Source organism: Sus scrofa, chromosome 5 (genome assembly GCF_000003025.6).
Source record: "Sus scrofa isolate TJ Tabasco breed Duroc chromosome 5, Sscrofa11.1, whole genome shotgun sequence".
Lineage (NCBI taxonomy): Eukaryota > Metazoa > Chordata > Mammalia > Artiodactyla > Suidae > Sus > Sus scrofa.
Window position 1 is genome coordinate 18,281,362 of NC_010447.5, and position 21,089 is coordinate 18,302,450.

The following is a 21,089-nucleotide window of genomic DNA, read 5'->3' on the forward strand; positions in this document are numbered from 1 at the left end:
TCAGATAAGTCTGGGCAGTCATATACTGCCCCCAAAAATCGGCAAAAATTGAATTAGACTTCTGAAAGGTAAGAATTGGAAACAAAGTGTGGAACGAGCAGCTGCTCTTAATTGAAAAACAGGGAGTTCCCGTTGTGGCTTAGCAGGTTACGAACCCGACCAGTATCCATAAGGATTTAAATTCGATCCCTGGCCTTGCTCAGTGGCGTAAGGATCTGGCGTTGCTGTGGTGTAGGCTAGCATCTGTAGCTCCTATTGGACCCCTAGCCTGGGAACTTCCATAGGCCACAGGTGCAGCCTTAAGAAAACCCACAAAAGCATAGATTAGCCATATATATAATGTAAGGACTTTGTGGGCAGCATAGGGGGCAGGGGATAGAAGGGAAGGTTCCCTGAAAACAACAAGACAAATGAACAAGAACATTGAACTGGCAAATATTTTTCTTTATTTACTCCTTCAGATCAGTGCAGTGCGTTTACCACGTGAACCCAGCAATCCTGAGAGGTTGAAAGGTTTCGGTTACGCTGAGTTTGAGGACCTGGATTCCTTGCTCAGTGCCCTGAGCCTCAATGAAGAGGTAAATAAAATGAGGGTGGGGGTTTAAGGGCCGGGAGTTAACAGCTCTTGTGCTTATCAAACTGGTATTTTTTAGGCTGGCTTGGTAGCTATTTCAAAGATTCCTGTAATAGCTACAGAGAAAATCTTGGATAATTTATCAGTGTTACACTAAACATTTGACATCTAGCATGTCACACCCCCCTTCAGCAGATTCAGCAGGGCCCAGTAATTCAAGAAGGTGTTTAGGAGGGAGATTGTGAAGAAATCCAGTGCACTAAGTCCTTAATAAAAAAATCTCACTGTAGTTCTCTCAGAGCAGAGAGCTCTTATGACTGTCTTTTCAGAATAATAACCAGATCAAGGCAAATAGAAAAATCATGTTATTTTAGTATTTAAAGACATTATTTCATTTTCAGGGAAGTAATGGTTTGGTTTCTGGAGGTTGTTAGGTTTGTTTTTTTGTTTTGTTTAATTTTAAGAGCGCTCAGAAGCATTTCACGCCAAGATGTCATTTGTAATACGTGCTCCTAGGAATCTTTTACAGGAAAGTAATGATAAACATTCAGTCCTGCCTTTTAATGTTGCCCATGGATGTTTTTCTATCCAGATACACTAGAAGCTCAGTAGGAAGAGGAAATTCAGCTGTTAATACACAAAGGGGAATATGGGGATTACATTTAATTGTTAATAGTTATTTGGGTGATTGGTGCCATGTAGGGATTCTTAGGCTAGCCTGTGCAGGATTTTGAAGCATTCTCTTTTAATTCTAATAACCCCTCATTGTTTGTTGAGAAAGCAGATTTCAGAACCACTTGTGCCATCATTCTGTGGTTCCAGATCTACCATTGGATGTAATTGAAAATATTTTTCCTGCCTCCTAACTCAGTGGCACTATGATTATCTGAAGCAAATGTCAAAGAGGAATAAAATTAATATATTTAGTTAAATATGTGGAAAGCTAAAGTTGTTTCAAAGTTTTTCTTCTCAGATCATTTTTAGATTTTATTGTATTACTAATTTTCAACTTAGGATAAGAATTTAATTGTTACTGTCTGAAGTTTGCTGGATCGACTATAATTTAAAATGTTGTCAGGGTCCAGACTTATGAGTTACTTTGTATTTAGCAATTTCATCATAGTGGTATTGAACATAATTCCAGGGGTTCTTAATTGAAATTCATTGTTATCCTTCTTCAGCTGTAGTAGATTCTACTATGAAATGAGGAAAATTCAGGAGTAGAATTAATTGGGTTCAAAGTATATAAATAATGATGTGGGCAAGGGAAATCAGAGGGTATCCCAGAGGAACTGATTTACCCAAAGGTAATAGTGAGAGAAAAGATTTGAGATTATACTCAGAGACCATGCTTTATGCAACTTTGCTAGTACATAGTAGAGACTCCAAATGTTTATATAATTGCTCTGGACCCAAATAATGCCTTGTATTTTGTCTAGAAATGGTTTTTATTACACTTGACAAATTGCCTTTGATAGTTAAAAAGTTAAATCTACTCCGTGAGATTTGACTTAATAAAAATGGAAGGATAATTACATTCACTTAAACCCAAGTTAAATGTTGATTCTAAGGGGTTATTTCATATTCAAGTCTTTATAAGGGATTCTTTAGCCAACAAATTGTAGTGTTGGCTAGATTACAGTGTTTTTCCTTTATCTTCCTTCCCCCAGTGCTTCTGCTATGCCCAGACGTTCAAGGTCACTCATGGGATTTGTGCATAATGGGGCAAAAGGTTGGTTAATATGGTCCTATCCTCTCAGTCTCTAGGTAACAGGAGAATTCGAGTGGACGTTGCTGATCAAGCACAGGATAAAGGTAAGAAAGCTGACGGGACGTTTCCCGTTTCGTCATGGTGCTAAGATGACAAAGCAGAGGTGCCCTTCCTCAGAAATTTTTAATGGAGGTGGATAATGGAGGCCTACCCTAATCTAAAGCAGTCGTTCTCAACTGAGGATGCTTTTTGCTTCACAGGGGACATTTGTTGATGTTAGCATTTGGGTTGTCAAAACTCTAGGGAGGGTTACTGGCTTCTAATAGGATCAAGGACTAATCCCATAATACATATAACAGCCCCCCACAACAAGGAATTGTCCAGCCCAAAATGTTAGTAGTATTGTGATTGACTTAGGTGAACATTAAATGTATAATAACTAGATTAGGTACCTAGCAGCACACTGGACACAGGGGAAGCCTGATTCATGTATATTTCAGGGGCTTCTGGTCTGTACAGAAGATGAAATAGATAAGCATTAAACCAGGAGGAATAACTAACTGTGAGGAAGGGAGTCAGTCACTTTGATGGAATTGGAGAGTGCACTTACACAGCCTGGGACGACTTCATGATGATGCTGTGATAGGAGTGAGGAAAATGGGGTGGGGGCAGGGGTCTGTGCATGTGAGAAAGATAGAGCAAAAGTTATTGTAAGTTAACCTCTGTCATTTCATTCTCTGTATCTGTAGACAGGGATGATCGTTCTTTCGGCCGAGATAGAAATCGGGATTCTGACAAAACAGACACAGACTGGAGGGCCCGGCCTGCTACAGACAGCTTTGATGACTACCCGCCTAGAAGAGGTGATGACAGCTTTGGAGACAGTAAGTTCATTTTTCTCAAGTTAGTTTCTTCTCTGTCTTGGGGTTGTTTTATATAATAGGACAGATGTGTTAATGTAGATTATCACATTAGCAGATAAAGGGAGGGAAGCAGTAGATACAGGGGGAAAAATATAGATAATTTTTAAAATAACAGAAAATGTATTACCTTCGAAAATACTAAACGTCTGTAATACTAAAGTCTTGTAAGTCCAGGATATAGCAGTGAACAAAACAGACAAATACTGTCCTTGTTGAACATTGTTTAAACTAGGGGAGAGAAACAATAAGCAAATAAGTAAAATTAATTTTGAGCTGCTCGCTTTGGCAGCACATATACTAAAATCATAATGATGCGGAGAAGATTAGCGTGGCCCCTGCGCAATAATGACACGCAAATTCGCGAAGGTTCCATAGATTTTGGTGAAGTAAGTCAGAAAGACAAATACTATATGACATCACTTATAAATGGAATCCATAGCACAAATGGACCTTTCCACAGAAAAAACCATGGACTTGGAGAATAGACTCATGGTTTCCTAGGGGGGGGTTGGGGAGCGGGATGGATTGGGAACTTGGGGTAATAGATGCAGACTATTCCTTTGGAGTGGATAAGCAATGAGATCCTGCTGTATAGCCCTTATGATGGAATGTGATAATGTGAGAAAAAAGAATCTATACATGTATGTGTAGCTGAGTCACCATGCTGTACAGTAGAAAATTGACAGACCACTGTAAACCAGCTATAATGAAAAATAAAAATAAAAATCATTATATATATAAAAAAGTTAATTTTGGAGTTTCTGTCGTGGCGCAGTGGTTAACGAATCCGACTAGTAACCGTGAGGTTGCGGGTTCGGTCCCTGCCCTTGCTCAGTGGGTTAACGATCCGGTGTTGCCATGAGCTGTGGTGTAGGTTGCAGACGCGGCTCGGAGCCCACGTTGCTCTGGCTCTGGTTCCCTAGCCTGGGAACCTCCATATGCTGCTGGAGCGGCCCAAGAAATAGCAAAAAGACAAAAAAATAAAATAAAATAAAAATAAATAAAAAAGTTAATTTTGAAAAGAGGACTAGAGAATGTCATGGAGTAGGGGTTGGGATGAATTACAACTTTTACACACACCACCTGAATCCAACAAAAGCTTTAGAAAACATTTATGGAAAAAGATGATACAACTTTATGGAAATACATGAAGAAAGACTCAACACTGTCATATTTTAAATGGAAAGAACCACCTGTTTAGTAAGAAATGACTTAAGTAGTGATTTGTCCATATAATGGAATCTTTGGTAGTAAAGTATACATGTAATAACAGGGATAAAATTCAGGAATTTCACATCGTGGCTCAGTGGTTAACAAACCTGTCTCGTATGAGGATGCGGCTTTGATCCCTGGCCTTGCTCAGTGGGTTAAGGATCCTGCATTGCCGTGAGCTGTGGTGTAGGTCGCAGACACAGCTCGGATCTGGCATTGCTGTGGCTGTGGAGTAGGCTGGTGGCTATTAGACCTCTAGCCTGGGAACTTCCATATGCCATAGGTGTGTGGCCCCCCCCCAAAAAAGCAAAAACTAAATGTATATATATGGAATAAAATTCAAAACCTATTTGTTAAAGGAGAAAAGCAAAAGTGTGTAAAAATTTGAAAACAGCATCCTGTAGTATTAATCCAGAGGTTGTAACGCTTTGTGCATGGTGCTGTAGCCTCCCTCTTGATTATGGATGGGCTCCTGTAGCTACATCTGTAACATCTCTACTTTTAGATCTAAAAACTGAAACAAATGTGTTAAAATATTAATGTCCACCAAACCTAAGTGTAGGTTCGTAAGCCTTTTCACTTCTGTAGTTTTCTATATGTTCAGAAAATTTTGTCAGTCTTAAAAATCAGGGGAGTTCCCATCATGGCACAGTGGAAACGAATCTGACTAGGAACCATGAGGTTGTGGGTTCGATCCCTGGCCTCGATAAGTGGGTTAAGGATCCGACATTACCGTGAGCTGTGATGTAGGTCATAGACGCAGCTTGGATCCTGCAGTTGCTGTGGCTGTGGTGTAGGCCAGTAGCTACAACTCTGATTAGACCCCTAGCCTGGGAACCTCCATATGCCACGAGTGGGGTCCAAAAAAGCAAAAAAAAAAAAAAAAAAAAAAAAAAATTTTTTTTTTTTTTTTTTTTTTTAATTTTAAAAATCACAGCAAGCAGGATGGATAACAAGAGTGAGTATTGCATTTACTGTTATCCAAAGCTGCCAAATTTCTAAGACCAGGTTGTGGCTCCAAAGTTAGCTCTGCTAACAGCGTTAGAGATCAATCCCACAGAATACCAAGAAGGCAGAGACTCATAGCCCAAATATGGAGCCCATAAAACATACGGTGGGGGTGGGGGATGTTATGCTAAATAGCACTGTAAAATCTCAGCGGACACCTGTATATTTCCTGGCTGTCTTAGTAACAGCATACTGCTCTGCTGCTTTTCTTCACTGTAGATCCCTGCTTTCTTAGTGCAAGCTTATAATTACAAAATTTAAACAACCTGAGAATGAATAAATATGAATATGTAGACAAAATGATGTCTTTTGCAAAATGAAACCATTGTGTGATTTTTTTTTTTTTTTTTGGCTTTGAGGGGAGGGGTCTTTTTTTTCTTAGGGCCACACACACCTGTGGCATATGGAAGTTACCAGGCTAGGGGTCGAATTGGAGCTGTAGCCACTGGCCTACACCACAGCTCACAGCAGCGCCAGATCCTTAACCCACTGAGCAAGGCCAGGGATCAAAACTGCATCCTCATGGATGCTAGCTGGGTTCATTAACCACTGAGCCACAGTAGGAACTCCCCTGAAACCATTGTTTAAAAGAACGCCATCATAAAAATCAAATCCTTCTTTGGCCTGCTCAATAAATTATTAAACTCAAATTTTATTTTTTAATTTGTTGGTTCATGTTTAGAAATTGGGGGTGGTACTGTATAAAAATCTTCGTTTCCAACATATCAGCTGAAGCTCAATAGCACACGATGACTTTAATGTTATAAACAACATTGTGGAGAACCTTCTTGTGCATGTATCTTCTTTGGCCCCAGCCATGGCATGCAGAAGTTTCTGGGCCAGGGATTGAACCCAGACCACAGCAGTGAAAATACTAGATCCTTAACTTGATGAGCCACCAAGGAACTCCAGTATTGGTACTATTTTTAACTCAATCAGCAGAGTAGGAAAGTTACTCCGCTAAACTCTGCCAGTATAAGATGTATCATTTATTTTAACTTTTCCATTTGGGTGACAGAAAAAAATGTCCCGTCTTAGTTTCTGTTACTTAAGCAGTTGTCGTATGTTGCATATATTTTTTTCTTATTTTGTTGGCTTCTCAGATTTGTGGTGTGTGTATTTGTGGGTTTATTGGCCACAACTGTGGTATATGTGGAAGTTTCTGGGGCAGGGATCAAACCTCTGCCACAGCAGCACCCCAAAGCACTGCAGTGACAACACTGGATCCTTAACCCACTTAGCCACAAGAGAACTTCTTCCCATGATAAACTCTTTTTGAGTAGTCTTTGGTTTTTTTGGTATCAAGCATGAAAGATTTAAACTATACTTTTTCTGATATTGTTTGCTTATGTTTTTAAATAAATCTTTAATCCTGGAAGTTTTATTAGTATAAAGTTTAATTTATAAATTAGGCGTAGTAAGAGATTAACAATAATGACTAATAATAGAATAATTGTAACAGAATCTTATGATAAAAGTTATATGAATGTGACCTCTCTCAAAATATCTTACTATACAGTGGATACACTGGACAAAGAGATGATTCATGTTCTGGGCTGGTCGGAGTGAAATGGCGTGAGATTTCATCATGCTACACAGAACAGCACACTGTTTAAAACTTAGAAATTAGTTATTTCTGAAAGTTTCCGTTTAAAATTTTTGGGCTGTGGTTGACCATAAGTAACTGAAACTTTGGAAAGTGAAACCACAGATAAGGGGGGGCTACTATGGAGACTTTTCTCTCTGACTCCCTCCTAAACTGTTGGCCCAGCAACATTTATTGAGTCACCAGAGAACGTTTTTTAAAGAAATACTTTAATTCAAGAAAACTTTAATTCAATACAAATTCTTCTGCCTTGGATATAATATGTGCGTGTGTTTAGATAAAAGCAGACACAGCAGTGAACATGAACTCAAGAAACCAAACTGACCTAATGAGCTGTCCTCTTTCCAGTGTCAAAAAAGGAATGATGTCACCTGTCTCTTCTCCTTCTAGAGTATCGAGATCGTTATGACTCTGACCGATACCGTGATGGGTATCGGGACAGTTACCGTGATGGGCCGCGCCGGGACATGGATCGATATGGGGGCCGAGATCGTTATGATGACCGAGGCAGCAGAGACTATGATAGAGGTTGTTAGAAAACAATCAAGTTAAATTGCTTTATATTAAGAACTCCTTCCTTCCTAATGTGATGATTACAATTTGGGGTATATTTACAGGCTACGATTCCAGGATAGGCAGTGGCAGAAGAGCGTTTGGTAGTGGGTACCGTAGGGACGACGACTACAGAGGAGGCGGGGACCGCTATGAAGACAGATATGACAGACGAGATGACCGGTCATGGAGCTCCAGAGATGATTATTCTCGGGACGATTATCGGCGTGATGATAGAGGTAACCATTTTCTTTTTCTTATTTAATAGGTCTTATCCCTAGAGAAACCGGTTGAAAATTTTTTTTGTTGTTTCAAACCCCTCAAATGGGCACAAATAGAATCTACACATAGTAAATGAGACATCAGGACAAAATAGAGCGTTAGATTAAAAATGACAATGCAAATAAAACAAAGGTTAGTTCTAACCTATCTTAGTATATAGATTTTTCAGTTAAAATGTAATTAAATGTTCCCACTGTGGCACAGTGGGTTCAGGAACATTCTGTAGTGCCAGGACGCAGATTCACATCCCCGGCCTGGCGCAGTGGGTCAGAGTATTCGGTGCTGCCAACAGCTGTGGCATAGGCCACAGTTGCAGCTCGGATCTGATCCCTGACCCAGGAACTCCATATGCTGTGGGAAGGCAAAAGAATAATTATAATAATTGAATAAACAAAGGAAAAAACATTTGCCAGGCATTCTTACAGTATGATCTCACTTAAAATAAGCAATGTTAGCCCCATTTTTCAAGAGAAGGAAACAAGCCTCAAATGTGTCTCCTAGCCAGTAACTGGTTGGGACTGTAGGCTAAACATGTTGCTTCTTTCCATGCCGTTATACCAAATAATTGTTAGCCATGAAGAAGTAAAGTAACTGGGCTCATAATTTTTTATCCTTAATTAGACCTAGACAGTAGACCTGGGCTTCTAATATCCCTGTCTTTGCCCTGACATTGTGCCAGGTACTTGATAAACATCAACTCCTTTAATCCCCTACGTTAAGGAAGGGAGACATAGACAACTAATAAAACACAGCGAGGTGGCAGAAGTCATCAGAGCAGTATTGAAATTATGCAGTTAAGTTTTTCCTCCTCCCTCAAAGTTAATGTTTCCAGTTTTGTTGTTGGTTTTGGCTGCTTGTTGGGCATATGGAAGGTCCTGGACCAGGAATTAAACCTATGCCATAGCAGCAATCCAGGCCTCCGCAGTGACCACACTAGATCCTTAACCCACTGAGCTACAAGGGAACTCCAGGTGTTTCTGTTTTTTGGTTTTTTGTCTTTGTTCTTTATTTTAGGGCCGCACTTGGAGCATACCGAGGTTTCCAGGCCAGGGGTCAAATAGGAGGTATAGCCACTGGCCTGGGCCACAGCCACAGCAATGCGGGCTCTGGGGCGGGTCTGCCACCTACACCACAGCTCACAGCAACACTGGATTCCCCCACCCACTGAGTGAGGCCAGGGATTGAACATGCATTCTCATAGATACTAGTCAGATTCGTTTCCACCACACCACAACGGGATCTCCGAGACCGTGTTTTTAAACGCAATACTTTTCATCCAGTAGTTTATCAGAGTCAAAAATTTCCCCCCAGATAATAGTAATCACGTTAAATGATTTATTTACCACTAAAGTCTTTGCCTCAGTCTCGAACTGCATCATGATACTTGGACTTGATTCTTTGGGCCACCCATTTTCAAATGCTCTCCCTTCTTACCTTTGCTGAATTGGCTAGCTGATCTGAATCCCAAAAAGCATTTCATAAAAGCCATGTCTGGAAATCTGGCGTTCAGCTATTGGCTTCTGATGATTTTTGAAAAGCTATTACTTAGAGTTTTATTTAACTCAGGTCCCCCCCAAAGACCCAAACTGAACCTAAAGCCTCGGAGTACTCCTAAGGAAGATGATTCCTCTGCTAGCACCTCCCAGTCCAGTCGAGCAGCCTCTATCTTTGGAGGGGCAAAGCCTGTTGACACAGCTGCTAGAGAACGAGAAGTAGAAGAGCGGCTACAGAAGGAGCAGGAGAAGTTGCAGCGTCAGCTGGATGAGCCAAAACTAGAACGGCGGCCTCGGGAGAGGTGAGGTTTCCCAGCCATGAATCCAGTGATTCTCAAGTGGGGACATTACATCCCCGGGGGCATCTTGAGAAATGTGTGTGGCTGTTACTGGTTGTCATCTACTAGCATTTAGTGTGTGTGGGCTGGCGCTGCTAGGTGGTCTCTGGGTGGGACAGCTTCACCCAGTGAAGAGGTCCTTCACAATTTTCAAAAGGCCCTCTAGGCTTAACCTGCATTAGGTATGAATTGGTGGTACTTTAATACAAGAGTCCATAGAATGTGGCCTGGACCTGTTTTTGTTGGTTTTTTGTTTATTTGGGTTGGTTTGTTTGTTTTTTGCTCTTTCAGGGCTGCACCTGTAGCATATGGAGGTTCCCAGGCTAGGGGTCAAATCAGAGCTGCAGCTGCCAGCCTACACCACAGCTCACAGCCACGCCGGATCCTTAACCCACTGAGCAAGGCCAGGGATCAAACCCACATCCTCATGGATTCTAGTTGGGTTCTTTAACTGCTGAGCCATGAAGAAAACTCCCTGGACCTGTTTTTATAGTTTTTCTGGTCCTTTAAGAAAAAAAAATTGGGAGTTCCCGTCGTGGCGCAGTGGTTAACGAATCCGACTAGGAACCATGAGGTTGCGGGTTCGGTCCCTGCCCTCGCTCAGTGGGTTAACGATCCGGCGTTGCCGTGAGCTGTGGTGTAGGTTGCAGACGCGGCTCGGATCCTGCGTTGCTGTGGCTCTGGCGTAGGCCGGTGGCTACAGCTCCGATTGGACCCCTAGCCTGGGAACCTCCATATGCCGTGGGAGCGGCCCAAGAAATAACAACAACAACAACAACAAAAAAGACAAAAAGACAAAAGACAAAAAAAAAAAAAAAAAAAAATTGCCAAGCCTTTTTATAGTATATAGAGTAAAACCCCACCATGATGAGGAGGTGAATGGATTTACCTCTTTTCAAGTTATTGGGGGTGGAGTAGAAAGAATGTTTTCACTGATACTAAGTGTAGGCTGTAAATTATTTTCTAGTTCTTTTATTTGTGTGTATGTTGGTTATATTATCTAAGTGTTATTTCAGGGTAGTTAAGGAATGTTTATTATTAAAAGGTGGCACTGAATCCAATAGGGTAGAAGTCTCCTATAATAATGTTCTAGAAAGCCAGGCCTAGTTTTGAATGACTTGCAGAATTGTCTTAACCCTAGTTGATGCTCATAAGTGATAGTTCTCGAGCAGTCAGCATGGGTCCAAGGTGGCCTTCACTGAGCTGGACATAATGTGTTTTGTTAAATCTGTTTTATGCAGACACCCAAGCTGGCGAAGTGAAGAAACTCAGGAACGAGAACGGTCAAGGACAGGGAGTGAATCATCACAGACTGGGACCTCAGCCGCATCTGGCCGAAGTAAGTCAGACCAGGGTGGGTATCATGTTGTTGCCCTTTTCCATAATCTGTCTGTAGGTGGGTTATGCAGAGACTTTGGAGTATGGAGTTTAGTCATGGACTCTTTATTTGGGTTAGCAGGGATTGATCTAACTTTCACATCTTCTGCTCTGAAAAATCTGAGATAAGAAGGATTTAAATGATCCGTTTAATAATCTTCCATTCAAGAATATACTTGGGTTTGCCCCTTCATCTTAGGTCTTGACATCTTGGGGTTTTGTTCTTTTTTGTTGTTGTTCTTTTTGCCTTTCTAGGGCCGCTCTCCATGGCATATGGAGGTTCCCAGGCTAGGGGTCCAATCAGAGATGTAGCTGCTGGCCTACGCCAGAGCCACAGCAACTCGGGATCCAAACCATGTCTGCGACCTACACCACAGCTCACGGCAACGCCGGATCCTTAACCCACTGAGCAAGGGCAGGGACCGAACCCGCAACCTCATGGTTCCTAGTCGGATTCTTTAACCACTGCGCCACCACGGGAACTCCAAGATAGAGGTCACTTCTAAATTGACTTCTTTTTAAGAAGCATTTGAAAATAAGGCTCAGGAGTTCCCATTGTGAGAAACATAAAAAGAAAAGAAAAGAAGGCTCACGGCTGAAGTGATCTGGAAATCTATCCAAGTATTGTAGAAATTTTCTGGAGACTATTAATGCTAAAATAACCTCTTGCTAGTAGAAGGATGGTAATGCTTTTCTGTAGCCAGGAAGGAGTGTGATGGGTTGGTTTGTATACCTCCTTGTAAAGAGCTTGCACTTAAAATGTAGTAAGAATGTGATAAAAAACAAGTTTCTAATTTGAAGGAGACGTTGGGTACCTTTTTTTAAAAATGCTTATGTTCTATTTTTGGTAAATGTGATTGTTACACTTTTTGTTATTGTTGCACTTTTTGTTATGGGTGTATGTGTGCATGTGATCTGGTAGTTCACCTAGAGTTTAAAGTTTCATTGTAGGCCCCTTTCACACACATATATGTGTCTTTCTCCAAGTCCCAACACTTAAAACACTGAGAATATAGAAAGTTTATCATCCTAAAATAAAGAATAGTCATTCTTAGGAAAGGTCAGATGGCTATACTTGGAGAGTCATTATTTTTCCTATTTTTCTTGCATGGGTAAAACATTTTCTCCGGAGGACTTTTGGAAACCACTAGTTTGGGGATGATTTTTATCTGTTGGGAGCCAAATTCAGGTCTGTATTTAAGAATAATGATGGAGGAGTTCCCATCACGGCACAGCAGAAATGAAGCCAACTAGGAACCATGAGGTTGCGGGTTCCATCCCTGGCCTCACTCATTGGGTTAAGGAGCTGGCATTGCTGTGGCTGTGGTGTAGACCGGCAGCTACAGCTCCAGTTAGACCCCTAGTGTGGGAACCTCCATATGCCGAGGGTGCGGCTCTAAAAAGCCAAAAAAAAAAAAAAAAAGAATAACGATGGAAAGCAATAAACTCGAATGTGGACCATTTTCCACTCTGCTGAGGTCCTAATAAGTTTTTATACAATAAGCCCTTTTTCCTGGTGCTTTGACCTTCTCATTCTGACTTCACAGATGCACGAAGAAGAGAGAGTGAGAAGTCTCTAGAAAATGAAACATCCAATAAAGAGGAAGACTGTCAGTCTCCAACTTCTAAGCCTCCCAAACCTGAACAGCCTCTAAAGGTAATGCCAGCCCCTCCACCAAAGGAGAATGCTTGGGTGAAGCGAAGTTCTAACCCTCCTGCTCGATCTCAGAGCTCAGACACAGAGCAGCAGTCCCCTACAAGGTGAGTCAGCTTGGAAATGTGGCAGTTGGTTGGCTATAGACTCTTCAGCACTGAAATCGTGGTGGAAAGACCCTGGGGGGTGCTGGCCGTGTGGCATCTGACAAGCTCTGCCGTCTTTGCTCTCATAGTTCACATTCTGAGATGTGCTGGAGCTAGTTCATAAGAGCCAGTTATTCAGTTTTCTGGAGTTTTAATAGCTGGTTGACATCATTTTGGCGACTCAGTCTACAAACACTGTAAATCAGAGTCCGCCAATGCCACATTTTGGCAGTGTGGCCTTGGGGGTCACTTCACTTTCCTAAGTCTTAGGATTCTCATTTATAAAGTAGATAAGATTAATCTGGCATGACCGTGATGTTTAAAGGACTTGGCACTTGGTCAGGTTAACAATAATTGCTTTCATTGTTGTCTTTCCCATATTTTAATGTTTCCACAGTGTTAAGTATGTATGGTTCTTTGTAAAACTTACTTGAGGAATGATTAGAAGTTTCTTATCTGTTCTTTCCCTGAAGAAAACTGATGAATGTGATTACGTGTTTTCTTCTAGTGGTGGAGGGAAAGTAGTTCCATCTCACCCATCTGAGGAAGGACCAGCAAGGAAAGGTAAGACCTTTTAAAAGGGAATAGGTTATTCACCGAGGTAGAGGCCTAAAGAAGAAAGTTTCTATGAGAGTTCCCATTGTGGCTCAGCAGCTTGAGAACCCAACAGAGTTTCTGTGAGGATGGGAGGTTCAGTCCCTGGCCTCGCTCAGTGGGTTTAGGATCCAGTGTGGCTGTGGCATGTAGGCTGGCAGCTGTAGCTCCAGTTCAGCCCCTAGCCCAGGAACTTCCATGATGCCGCAATTGCTGCCGTGTTTTGTCTTGTTCTTTTTTTTTGGTCTTTTTGCTATTTCTTGGGTCGCTCCTGCGGCATATGGAGGTTCCCAGGCTAGGGGTTGAATCGGAGCTGTAGCCACCGGCCTACACCAGAGCCACAGCAACACGGGATCCCAGCCGCGTCTGCGACCTACACCACAGCTCACGGCAACGCCGGATCGTTAACCCACTGAGCAAGGCCAGGGATCGAACCTGCAACCTCATGGTTCCTAGTCAGATTCGTTAACCACTGTGCCACCACTGGAACTCCTTGTTTTTTTTTTAAAGGGGGAGTGAGGATACACAGTATTGAACTTCCTTGCATTTTGCACCCATTTTGGGTGTTAAAGGTTCTTTGTCTGCCTTTTCCTGCCAGTAGAGGGCAGGAGTGGCCTCTTTGGAGGAAGCATAGAGCCCTGCCCTTTCCTGGCAAAACATTTCTTTGAAAGGGGGAAAAAAAGGAATCGGAAGGAAATTAACGTGCTCAGTCCAGATTAGAAATGTCACCATCTGCAAGGCCAAGGTCACTACACTGCGTCATAGTCCTTATTTCTACTTTGCTTTTCATGATGGTGGAAGCCCAGGGTGGACCTTTTCAGTGGCTCTTGCTGTGGTGTGTGTGTGTGTCTAATATAGAGGACGTGGGAAGAAGGGCTCAGGAAGGAAGCCCGGACTGGGGGCAGCTTTCATTTCCCCCAGTTGATACGGGCATACTTCTCTTCAGCTTAAGGGAAACCTGGCAGGGGGAGAGTGTTTATTTTATTTGCTTTTTTTTTTTTTTTTTTAACTTCCATTTATTTTTCCTCAAGCAGATGAAAATAAAGTAGATGGAGTGAGTGTCCCAAAAGGCCAAAGTGGGAACTCCAGCCGTGGTCCAGGAGACGGAGGCAGCAGAGACCACTGGAAGGAGTCAGATAGGTACGTGTCTTCTCACTCTCATCGTTTGTAATCCTTCTTCTGATGCTAGATACCCATGTCTTTGTAATTAAGAACTTCTTGGTTCTCCAAGCGTTGCCAGATCTCCCACGGTGAATCTAGAAGTTCCAGAATGTCTGATAGCAAGGACTTCTGGCTGGAGGTGCCTGTTCAGCACCTCAGAACTGCCGGTGGGTGTTGGGAGAGTCCTCCCCTAAAGTTGCTCACGTCTCTGCAGGAAAGATGGCAGAAAGGATCAAGACTCCAGATCTGCACCTGAGCCAAAGAAAGCTGAAGAAAATCCAGCCTCTGTGAGTGTCAAAGATTTGCCCTCAACTTCTCTTAGCTCACTTTGGCCACGGAAATCCTGTGCACTGGGGGCTGCAGAAGGAGTGGTTGGAAGTAGGCGTTGCTGCTTGCCTGAAATAGTGAAGGAGCTTCGTTGAGCATTTTTGTTAAATTCTGCCTTTCACTACTCTGACCCCTTCTTTAAGATAAAGGTGGTGTCTGTCTTCCCTAAGAACATGCAGGCTCTGACCAGCTCTCCCTTGCTACTCCTGTGGAAAAGGCTCGTGAGCAAGCAAGTGGGTGTGGTCTGGACAACTACCTCCCATCTGCCCAAGTGTCCGTATCCTGTTCCTTGGTTTCTGATGTGCCAATTCAAGGCCTGTGTTACCTTATTGCTCTTGTCTGTTACAGAAGTTCAGTTCTGCAAGCAAGTATGCTGCTCTCTCCATTGATGGTGAAGATGAAAATGAGGGAGATTACACCGAATAGACCTCTGCGTTGTGTGCTTTCTCCTAGTCTCTCTCCACCCTGGAACATTCGAGAGCAAATCAAACCTCTATCCAGACAAGACAAAATAAAACTCACCATCTCCTGGAGACCTTTCTTAACTTTTTTTTAAAAAAACAAAACAAAATGAAATGAAATTCTTTTGCATGCTGCTGCAGCCTTTAAAGTATTGAACTAACTGGAGTATCACCAGTGTAGAGATGTACAGCTTTTAATGGGAAAGTTGTGCAGTTTTATGACACATGCAGTTGCCTGTGTGATTAGTGCCTAGGGGCCTCTGTTTAGCAGAATGGCAGTAATAGTGATGCAACGTCTGGAATCTGGGCAGTAGGGCAGGTACAAGGAAGACTATGAGGTTTCTGCCTTTAATTCTTATATCCTATTGTGGCATACATGAATTCTCAAACATCTGAATAAATACTCCATCCTTGGCAAGGTAGGTTTAGTCTCTGGTGTTGTTTTAGTCTCCAGGAGGCTGCCAGCCCCTCCTCTTAATTCTTGAGTTACTGGGGCCAGCCTAGGGGGAGTGTCTTCATTTGTACCCCCTAGGGGGGTAGGTAGAAGTGAATCTACAGGCCACTGAAAAATAGGACTGTGGTGACCAAAATAAAGGGGAAAATCGTGGTTTGAAAAGCTTTGGGGATTTGATGAATTATTTTTCACCAGTAATTGGGAAAATGGTATGACCTCCAATAAACACATGAATGCTTTACTTCTGGAGCAGGAAGCACTTAGGGGTGGTGGGACTTCCCAATCGTTTATGCGTCCTGATTTCGCCCTTTCTTAAACACTATCCCTTCTAAGACTTCACATATATTCACATTCTGTTAAAATCTTGAAGCTTTAAAAATGTAGGTTCTTGGCATCTTACGTTCCTCATGCTGCTCTGTCCTGTTACCTTCCCAAAGGCAGCTTCTTAAGCCACAGCCCGATTGCCTCGGCCTTCTCCACAGCGCCAGGGAGCTGGCCAATGAGGAAGCTCTGCTTTTCTTTTTCGCAAAGCGAATCTTGGCTCCTTCGTGTCTTGACTCTCCCTCCTTCCCCCATCCATTCCTGCTCTTGCTTCTTGGATCCCTTTTCCACTTCAGAGAACTTGATAAGTACCGGTCTTAGGTAGTCAGGGAGGTGGTTGAATTGGGAGCCTTTCTTAAAACCTTGATTGGTGGGGGCGGGGGGGGGGGGAGAGCTATTTTTTTCTAAGCAAGTTTCCTCTCTCCTGAAATCCCACTCCAATGTTTGGATTTATAATGTGGCCTAGAGCAATGTGGGGTGGGGGTGTTTGGCTTTTTTAGCGTCCCTTGAGAGAAGAAATGATAATGGTGAGAAGGATTTAACAAGGTCCTGGCTTCTCTTGCAACACAGTAGCTTAGCCCGCCTCTTCTGAGCACCTTTGTGCTGTCCGCTCAGTAGATGGTGTCCTTAAGGCAGTGTCGGTACCTATGGAGAAAAGACACCTTGGTCTCTTGTTTGCAAGCCCTTGTCCCATCAGTCCTCAGGTCAGATCCTGTCCAGCTGTGCAGGCATGTTGCTCATGAGTGCTGCAGCAGTGGGCGGAAGGAGTCACTTAGCAGTGGATGGAAGAGACATACCAAACGGAGTAACCGAAGAATTGGCTCGGATTGGCTAGTAGCTAGGAAGTGGCTTTTAGAGATACCCCAGGTTGAAAGGGTATTTTTTTAAACCATTTGCTATAGATGATGAAAAGATAGGGTTTGCCCTCTTCATGTCAACTCCTTCCAAATAGTTGTATCCAAAAAAGCTGGTTTTTTTCCCATTCCTTTACCCTGCCACCCTGTCAGAACAAACAGGGATTTATGACCCGCTTCTCAATACATGTAAAATTTGTACAAAAATATCTTCTATGAAAATGATTTGTAATCTGTAGACTTAATACCTGGGAGATGTCTTGAGATGTAAAATCCCATCCTTTGGGTTGTGGGGTTTTTTTGTTTTCTCCAAATAAATCTGATCTTTAAAGTTCATTTTAATGCTGAAATCTTTTGATGAACACACATTGTGTGATTTTTACTTGACTCCCTGTTAACAGCCTGTCGTTCATACCTGTGCGCACACACCCATCTCTGAAGTTCCCTCAGAAATGCTGGTTCATGCAAGTGGAGGGTGGGGTTACAAGAGAGACCTGTTTACGGAGGCCCCAAAACTGGGAATTGCATCAGCTCCCCTCTGTTTTTGCCTGGTGTTAACCTTCAATATTAATTGAGACTATCTGCACTTTGTTTCCCTGTACTCTTAATTTTAATCTTAAAATGAAGTGAGAGCTCTAAGGATAAATCCTGTCGTGGAGGTGTCTGCATAAGCCTCCGTCCTTAAGTCTGGAGAGGTCCTGTGTCTGCTTTCCCAGGCTGCATGGCACGGGCGGACTGGAGTTAGCCTTGTAAAGGGGTGGTCTGGGTTACAGCTGACGCCACTTTTCTCTTCATCATCGTTCCGACAGTGGGAATTTTCCAAACAGCCAGGGACAGACTGTTCATTGTTGGGAGGCAGGAAAGAGGTTAGAACAGTGGCAGAGAATCCTTAAGGTCACAAGGGGGTGGAGCATGGGAAGCCACGGAAACCTCAGTTGACAATTTTGGGGACTCGGAGCCAAGAGGAAGTGTGTGTAGGGGGGTGTTGGGGACTGGGGAGATGCAGGGAGACAGGAGCAGTTACACAAGCTTTCCTGGTCCAACTGCAGCAGCAGCTGCTCTTGTAGTTTATTGCTGCTGCGTTGATTCCCAGAGTTGAAAGGTAACTGGCTTGGTGCGCTTGTGATGATCCGAAAGCTTTTCCCTCAAGCCGGTGCTTGCTTACGCAGCTCCACCACAGGAATCGGCCTGTCACACTCTCCAAGCCTTGCCTTGGAGCCGCTCCCCTCGCTGAGTAGCACTGAGGTCTGGGTAAATGATGCACGGGTGAAAAGCTGACTGGAAAGAGGTTCACTTTGGCTCTTGGCACAAAGAGCGGGCAGGAAGGAACTCCCCTGTATCATGTTCCCACAGGGTCGTCTTAAATTCAAGGGAAAGGGAGGCAATAGAACGCATGGCATCTCAGAAGCACAACTGTGGAAACAGATCCCAGGACGGGTCAGCTCCGTCAACCTACCGGGGGTGTTGAGGGCCCAGAATCGTGCAGGTATGGCGTCAACGTGAATCTGCTTAGGTCCATGGGAATTCCAGTCCACATGGCCTAGTTTGTCCTAAACAGAATCGAACACTAGGCTCTGGATCCCAAGGCAGTGAGGGTCCCAGTCGGTGCTGAGGGCGTCACCTCAGTGCAACGCAAGCTCACAGCATCTGGTTTCTCAGAAAGTGGGAGAGCTACCCATCTGCTCCTGGGAAGTATTATTTCTCAAATAAAGCCGTGTTTCTCAGCAACCATCATAGCCCCCAGGGCCACAAGCGTGATGGGGGGACTCGCCTTCTCTCACCCGCCAGCCTCACCAAAACGAAGCTTTGGAAGAGGCAAGCTGTGCTGCTCCCCGCCCAGCTGCAGCAACCTCCCGGTTGGACAATATACCCTCTGTCCTCAGCCAGGAGATCCGCCTCTGGAGGCAGCTCTGCCCCTTCCCCCTACTCTTCCTGGTTCCCAGAGCCCAAACCCTCCCCTGAAGTTCCCCGGACCTCTTCCAGCCAGAACAGTGCACACCCTCAATGCCTTCCTCCTGGAGTCCCCCACCCCAAGGATCTGCGCACACAAGGTCACAGGCATGGGATCACCCCCGACCAGGAAAGAGGAGGTTGAGCCGTCCATGCCAAGATGGGCTCCCCTCTGCATAGTCAAGGTAAGAAAACCTTGCTGGGAGCATCAGGGGGCAGGGAGGGGCAGGGGGTGTTCCTCAACTCCAGTTTCACCTTCACTGACACCCTCCCGGTTTCCCTCCTTTTCCCGCTTCTTTTTTTTTTTTTTTTTTTTCTTTTTGGGCCACACCCGTGGCACATGGAAGTTCCCAGGATAGGGGTCGAATGGACGCTGTAGCTGCCAGGCCCAGCCACAGCCACTCCAGATCCGAGCCGTGTCTGCCACTTACACCACAGCTCATGGCAACGCTGCATCCTTAACCCACTAAGCGAGGCCAGGGATCCAACTCACATCCTCATGGGTTAGGCTGTTACTGCTGAGCCACAACGGGAACTCCTCCCCTTCCTTTCTAAAGGTCCCTCTGCTCTGAGCTCGTAGTCAGGAGGTCTGGCCGGCCCCACGTGCCACCCACTATTATTTCATGCCCTCCAAGCCACCTCCTGCATTTTTTCACTCTCAACCTTCCTCATCAGCTTCCCTCCTGTGCAGCCTCCTTCCCCCGCAACCCGGTCTTCACATTGAGAGCAAGCATCAGGTCTGAGCTGGAAGTTCAGCGACTCATTTTATGACCCTTTCCCAATTCCAAGGAGCAGCAATACGAGCACGAGCGCGAGGCTCTAGCCCTGCCTACTGCTCTGCCATCCAATCCATGGCCTCTTCTCTAAGTCCCGTCTCTCCCTTGGTACCTTCAGAAACTAGAACCTACCCCTTAGGCTTGCATTCCAAGACCCCGCCAAAGACCCGCATGAACCCTGGGAAGGAGATGTTAAAAGAGCTAGCCGTAGGCTCCAAAGTGAACAAATTTTCATATCTCAGGTATCTTGGAGTTCCCATCGTGGCTCAGCGGAAATGAATCTCACTAGTATCCATGAGGATGCAGGTTCGACCCCTGGCCTCGCTCAGTGGGTTAGGGAGGATCCAGCATTGCCATGAGCTGTGGTCACAGATGTGGCTTGGATCCCCCATTGCTGTGGCTGTGGCGTAGGCCGGCAGCTACAGCTCCAATTTGACCCCTAGCCTGGGAACCTCCAAAAAATAAAAATAAACATTTTTAAAATATCAGGTATTTGATTTTTTTTTTTTTTGGCTGCACCTACATGGAAGTTCCTGGGCCAGGGATCGAACCCATGCCACAGCAGTGACCCAAGCCACTGCAGTGACAATATGTGGATCCTTAACCCACTGAACCACCAGGGTACTCTTCCCCTTCATAATCAGATCTTGCCAAAATACACAAAATGATCTTCAGCCCTGCCCCCTCCCCAGTAGCCTCTGATCCCTGTCCCTCTCCTCAGTTCTCCTACAAACTCTTGCCTATCCCCCCTCCCAATGCCCCCCTCCCCCTTCCTTCCCAGGCTCCATTCCAATTCCCCAGCCCTCCCTCCAGACCCCAGTGACACCTGCTGCTCTAACCTCTGAGACTGCCTATTGGACACCAGCTCAGTAGGATCAAGGCTCTCCAGTGCCAGCCACACCCACCTCTCCCAAATGCCAGTCCCTGGGGGACCTGTATTGTCACCATCCCCAGTTTTCCAGCCTCTTCCTTGCTAACAGAATTGAATCAGGTGCTCCACTCCCTCGTAATCAGAACCAGACTTCTCAGCTTTTGCCAAATGCTAGACCAGCACAGAAAGGACTCGGTTGAGAGATGAGACAGGGAGGGGACAGAGGGCCTTAGTGCTGGCGGTACTGGCTGCCTGGAGCAGGCATTGGGCATTGAGGCCCTGGCACCAGCTCCTCGGAATCCTCCTACCCCTACTCCCCCTCCCCTCCCCCTTTCATCATGGAAAATCCAGTGGGGAGGGTGAGTTTCAGGAAATGCTCCCTGTTAAAGAACACTGGGGAATCTGGGAATGGGAATAGATTGAGCTTCTAAAACGACACCCTTT

The 21,089-nt window shown here is 44.4% G+C and overlaps 1 long non-coding RNA gene across 4 annotated transcripts in view; it reads left to right on the forward strand.

The window, feature by feature from the left end:
* EIF4B overlaps positions 1-17,384 on the forward strand; it is a 32,275-nt gene extending 14,891 nt beyond the window's left edge. The window contains exons 4-15 of one of the 4 annotated variants that reach the window (XR_002343952.1): positions 462-578; positions 2,335-2,389; positions 3,035-3,169; positions 7,425-7,562; positions 7,652-7,825; positions 9,435-9,663; positions 10,941-11,053; positions 12,624-12,837; positions 13,385-13,440; positions 14,505-14,610; positions 14,846-14,918; positions 15,307-17,384. This is a non-coding gene — a long non-coding RNA (eukaryotic translation initiation factor 4B). Of the gene's footprint in view, positions 1-461; positions 579-2,334; positions 2,390-3,034; positions 3,170-7,424; positions 7,563-7,651; positions 7,826-9,434; positions 9,664-10,940; positions 11,054-12,623; positions 12,838-13,384; positions 13,441-14,501; positions 14,611-14,845; positions 14,919-15,306 lie in introns of all 4 variants that reach the window. The other 3 variants (XR_002343954.1, XR_002343951.1, XR_002343953.1) reach the window with 3 other exon arrangements.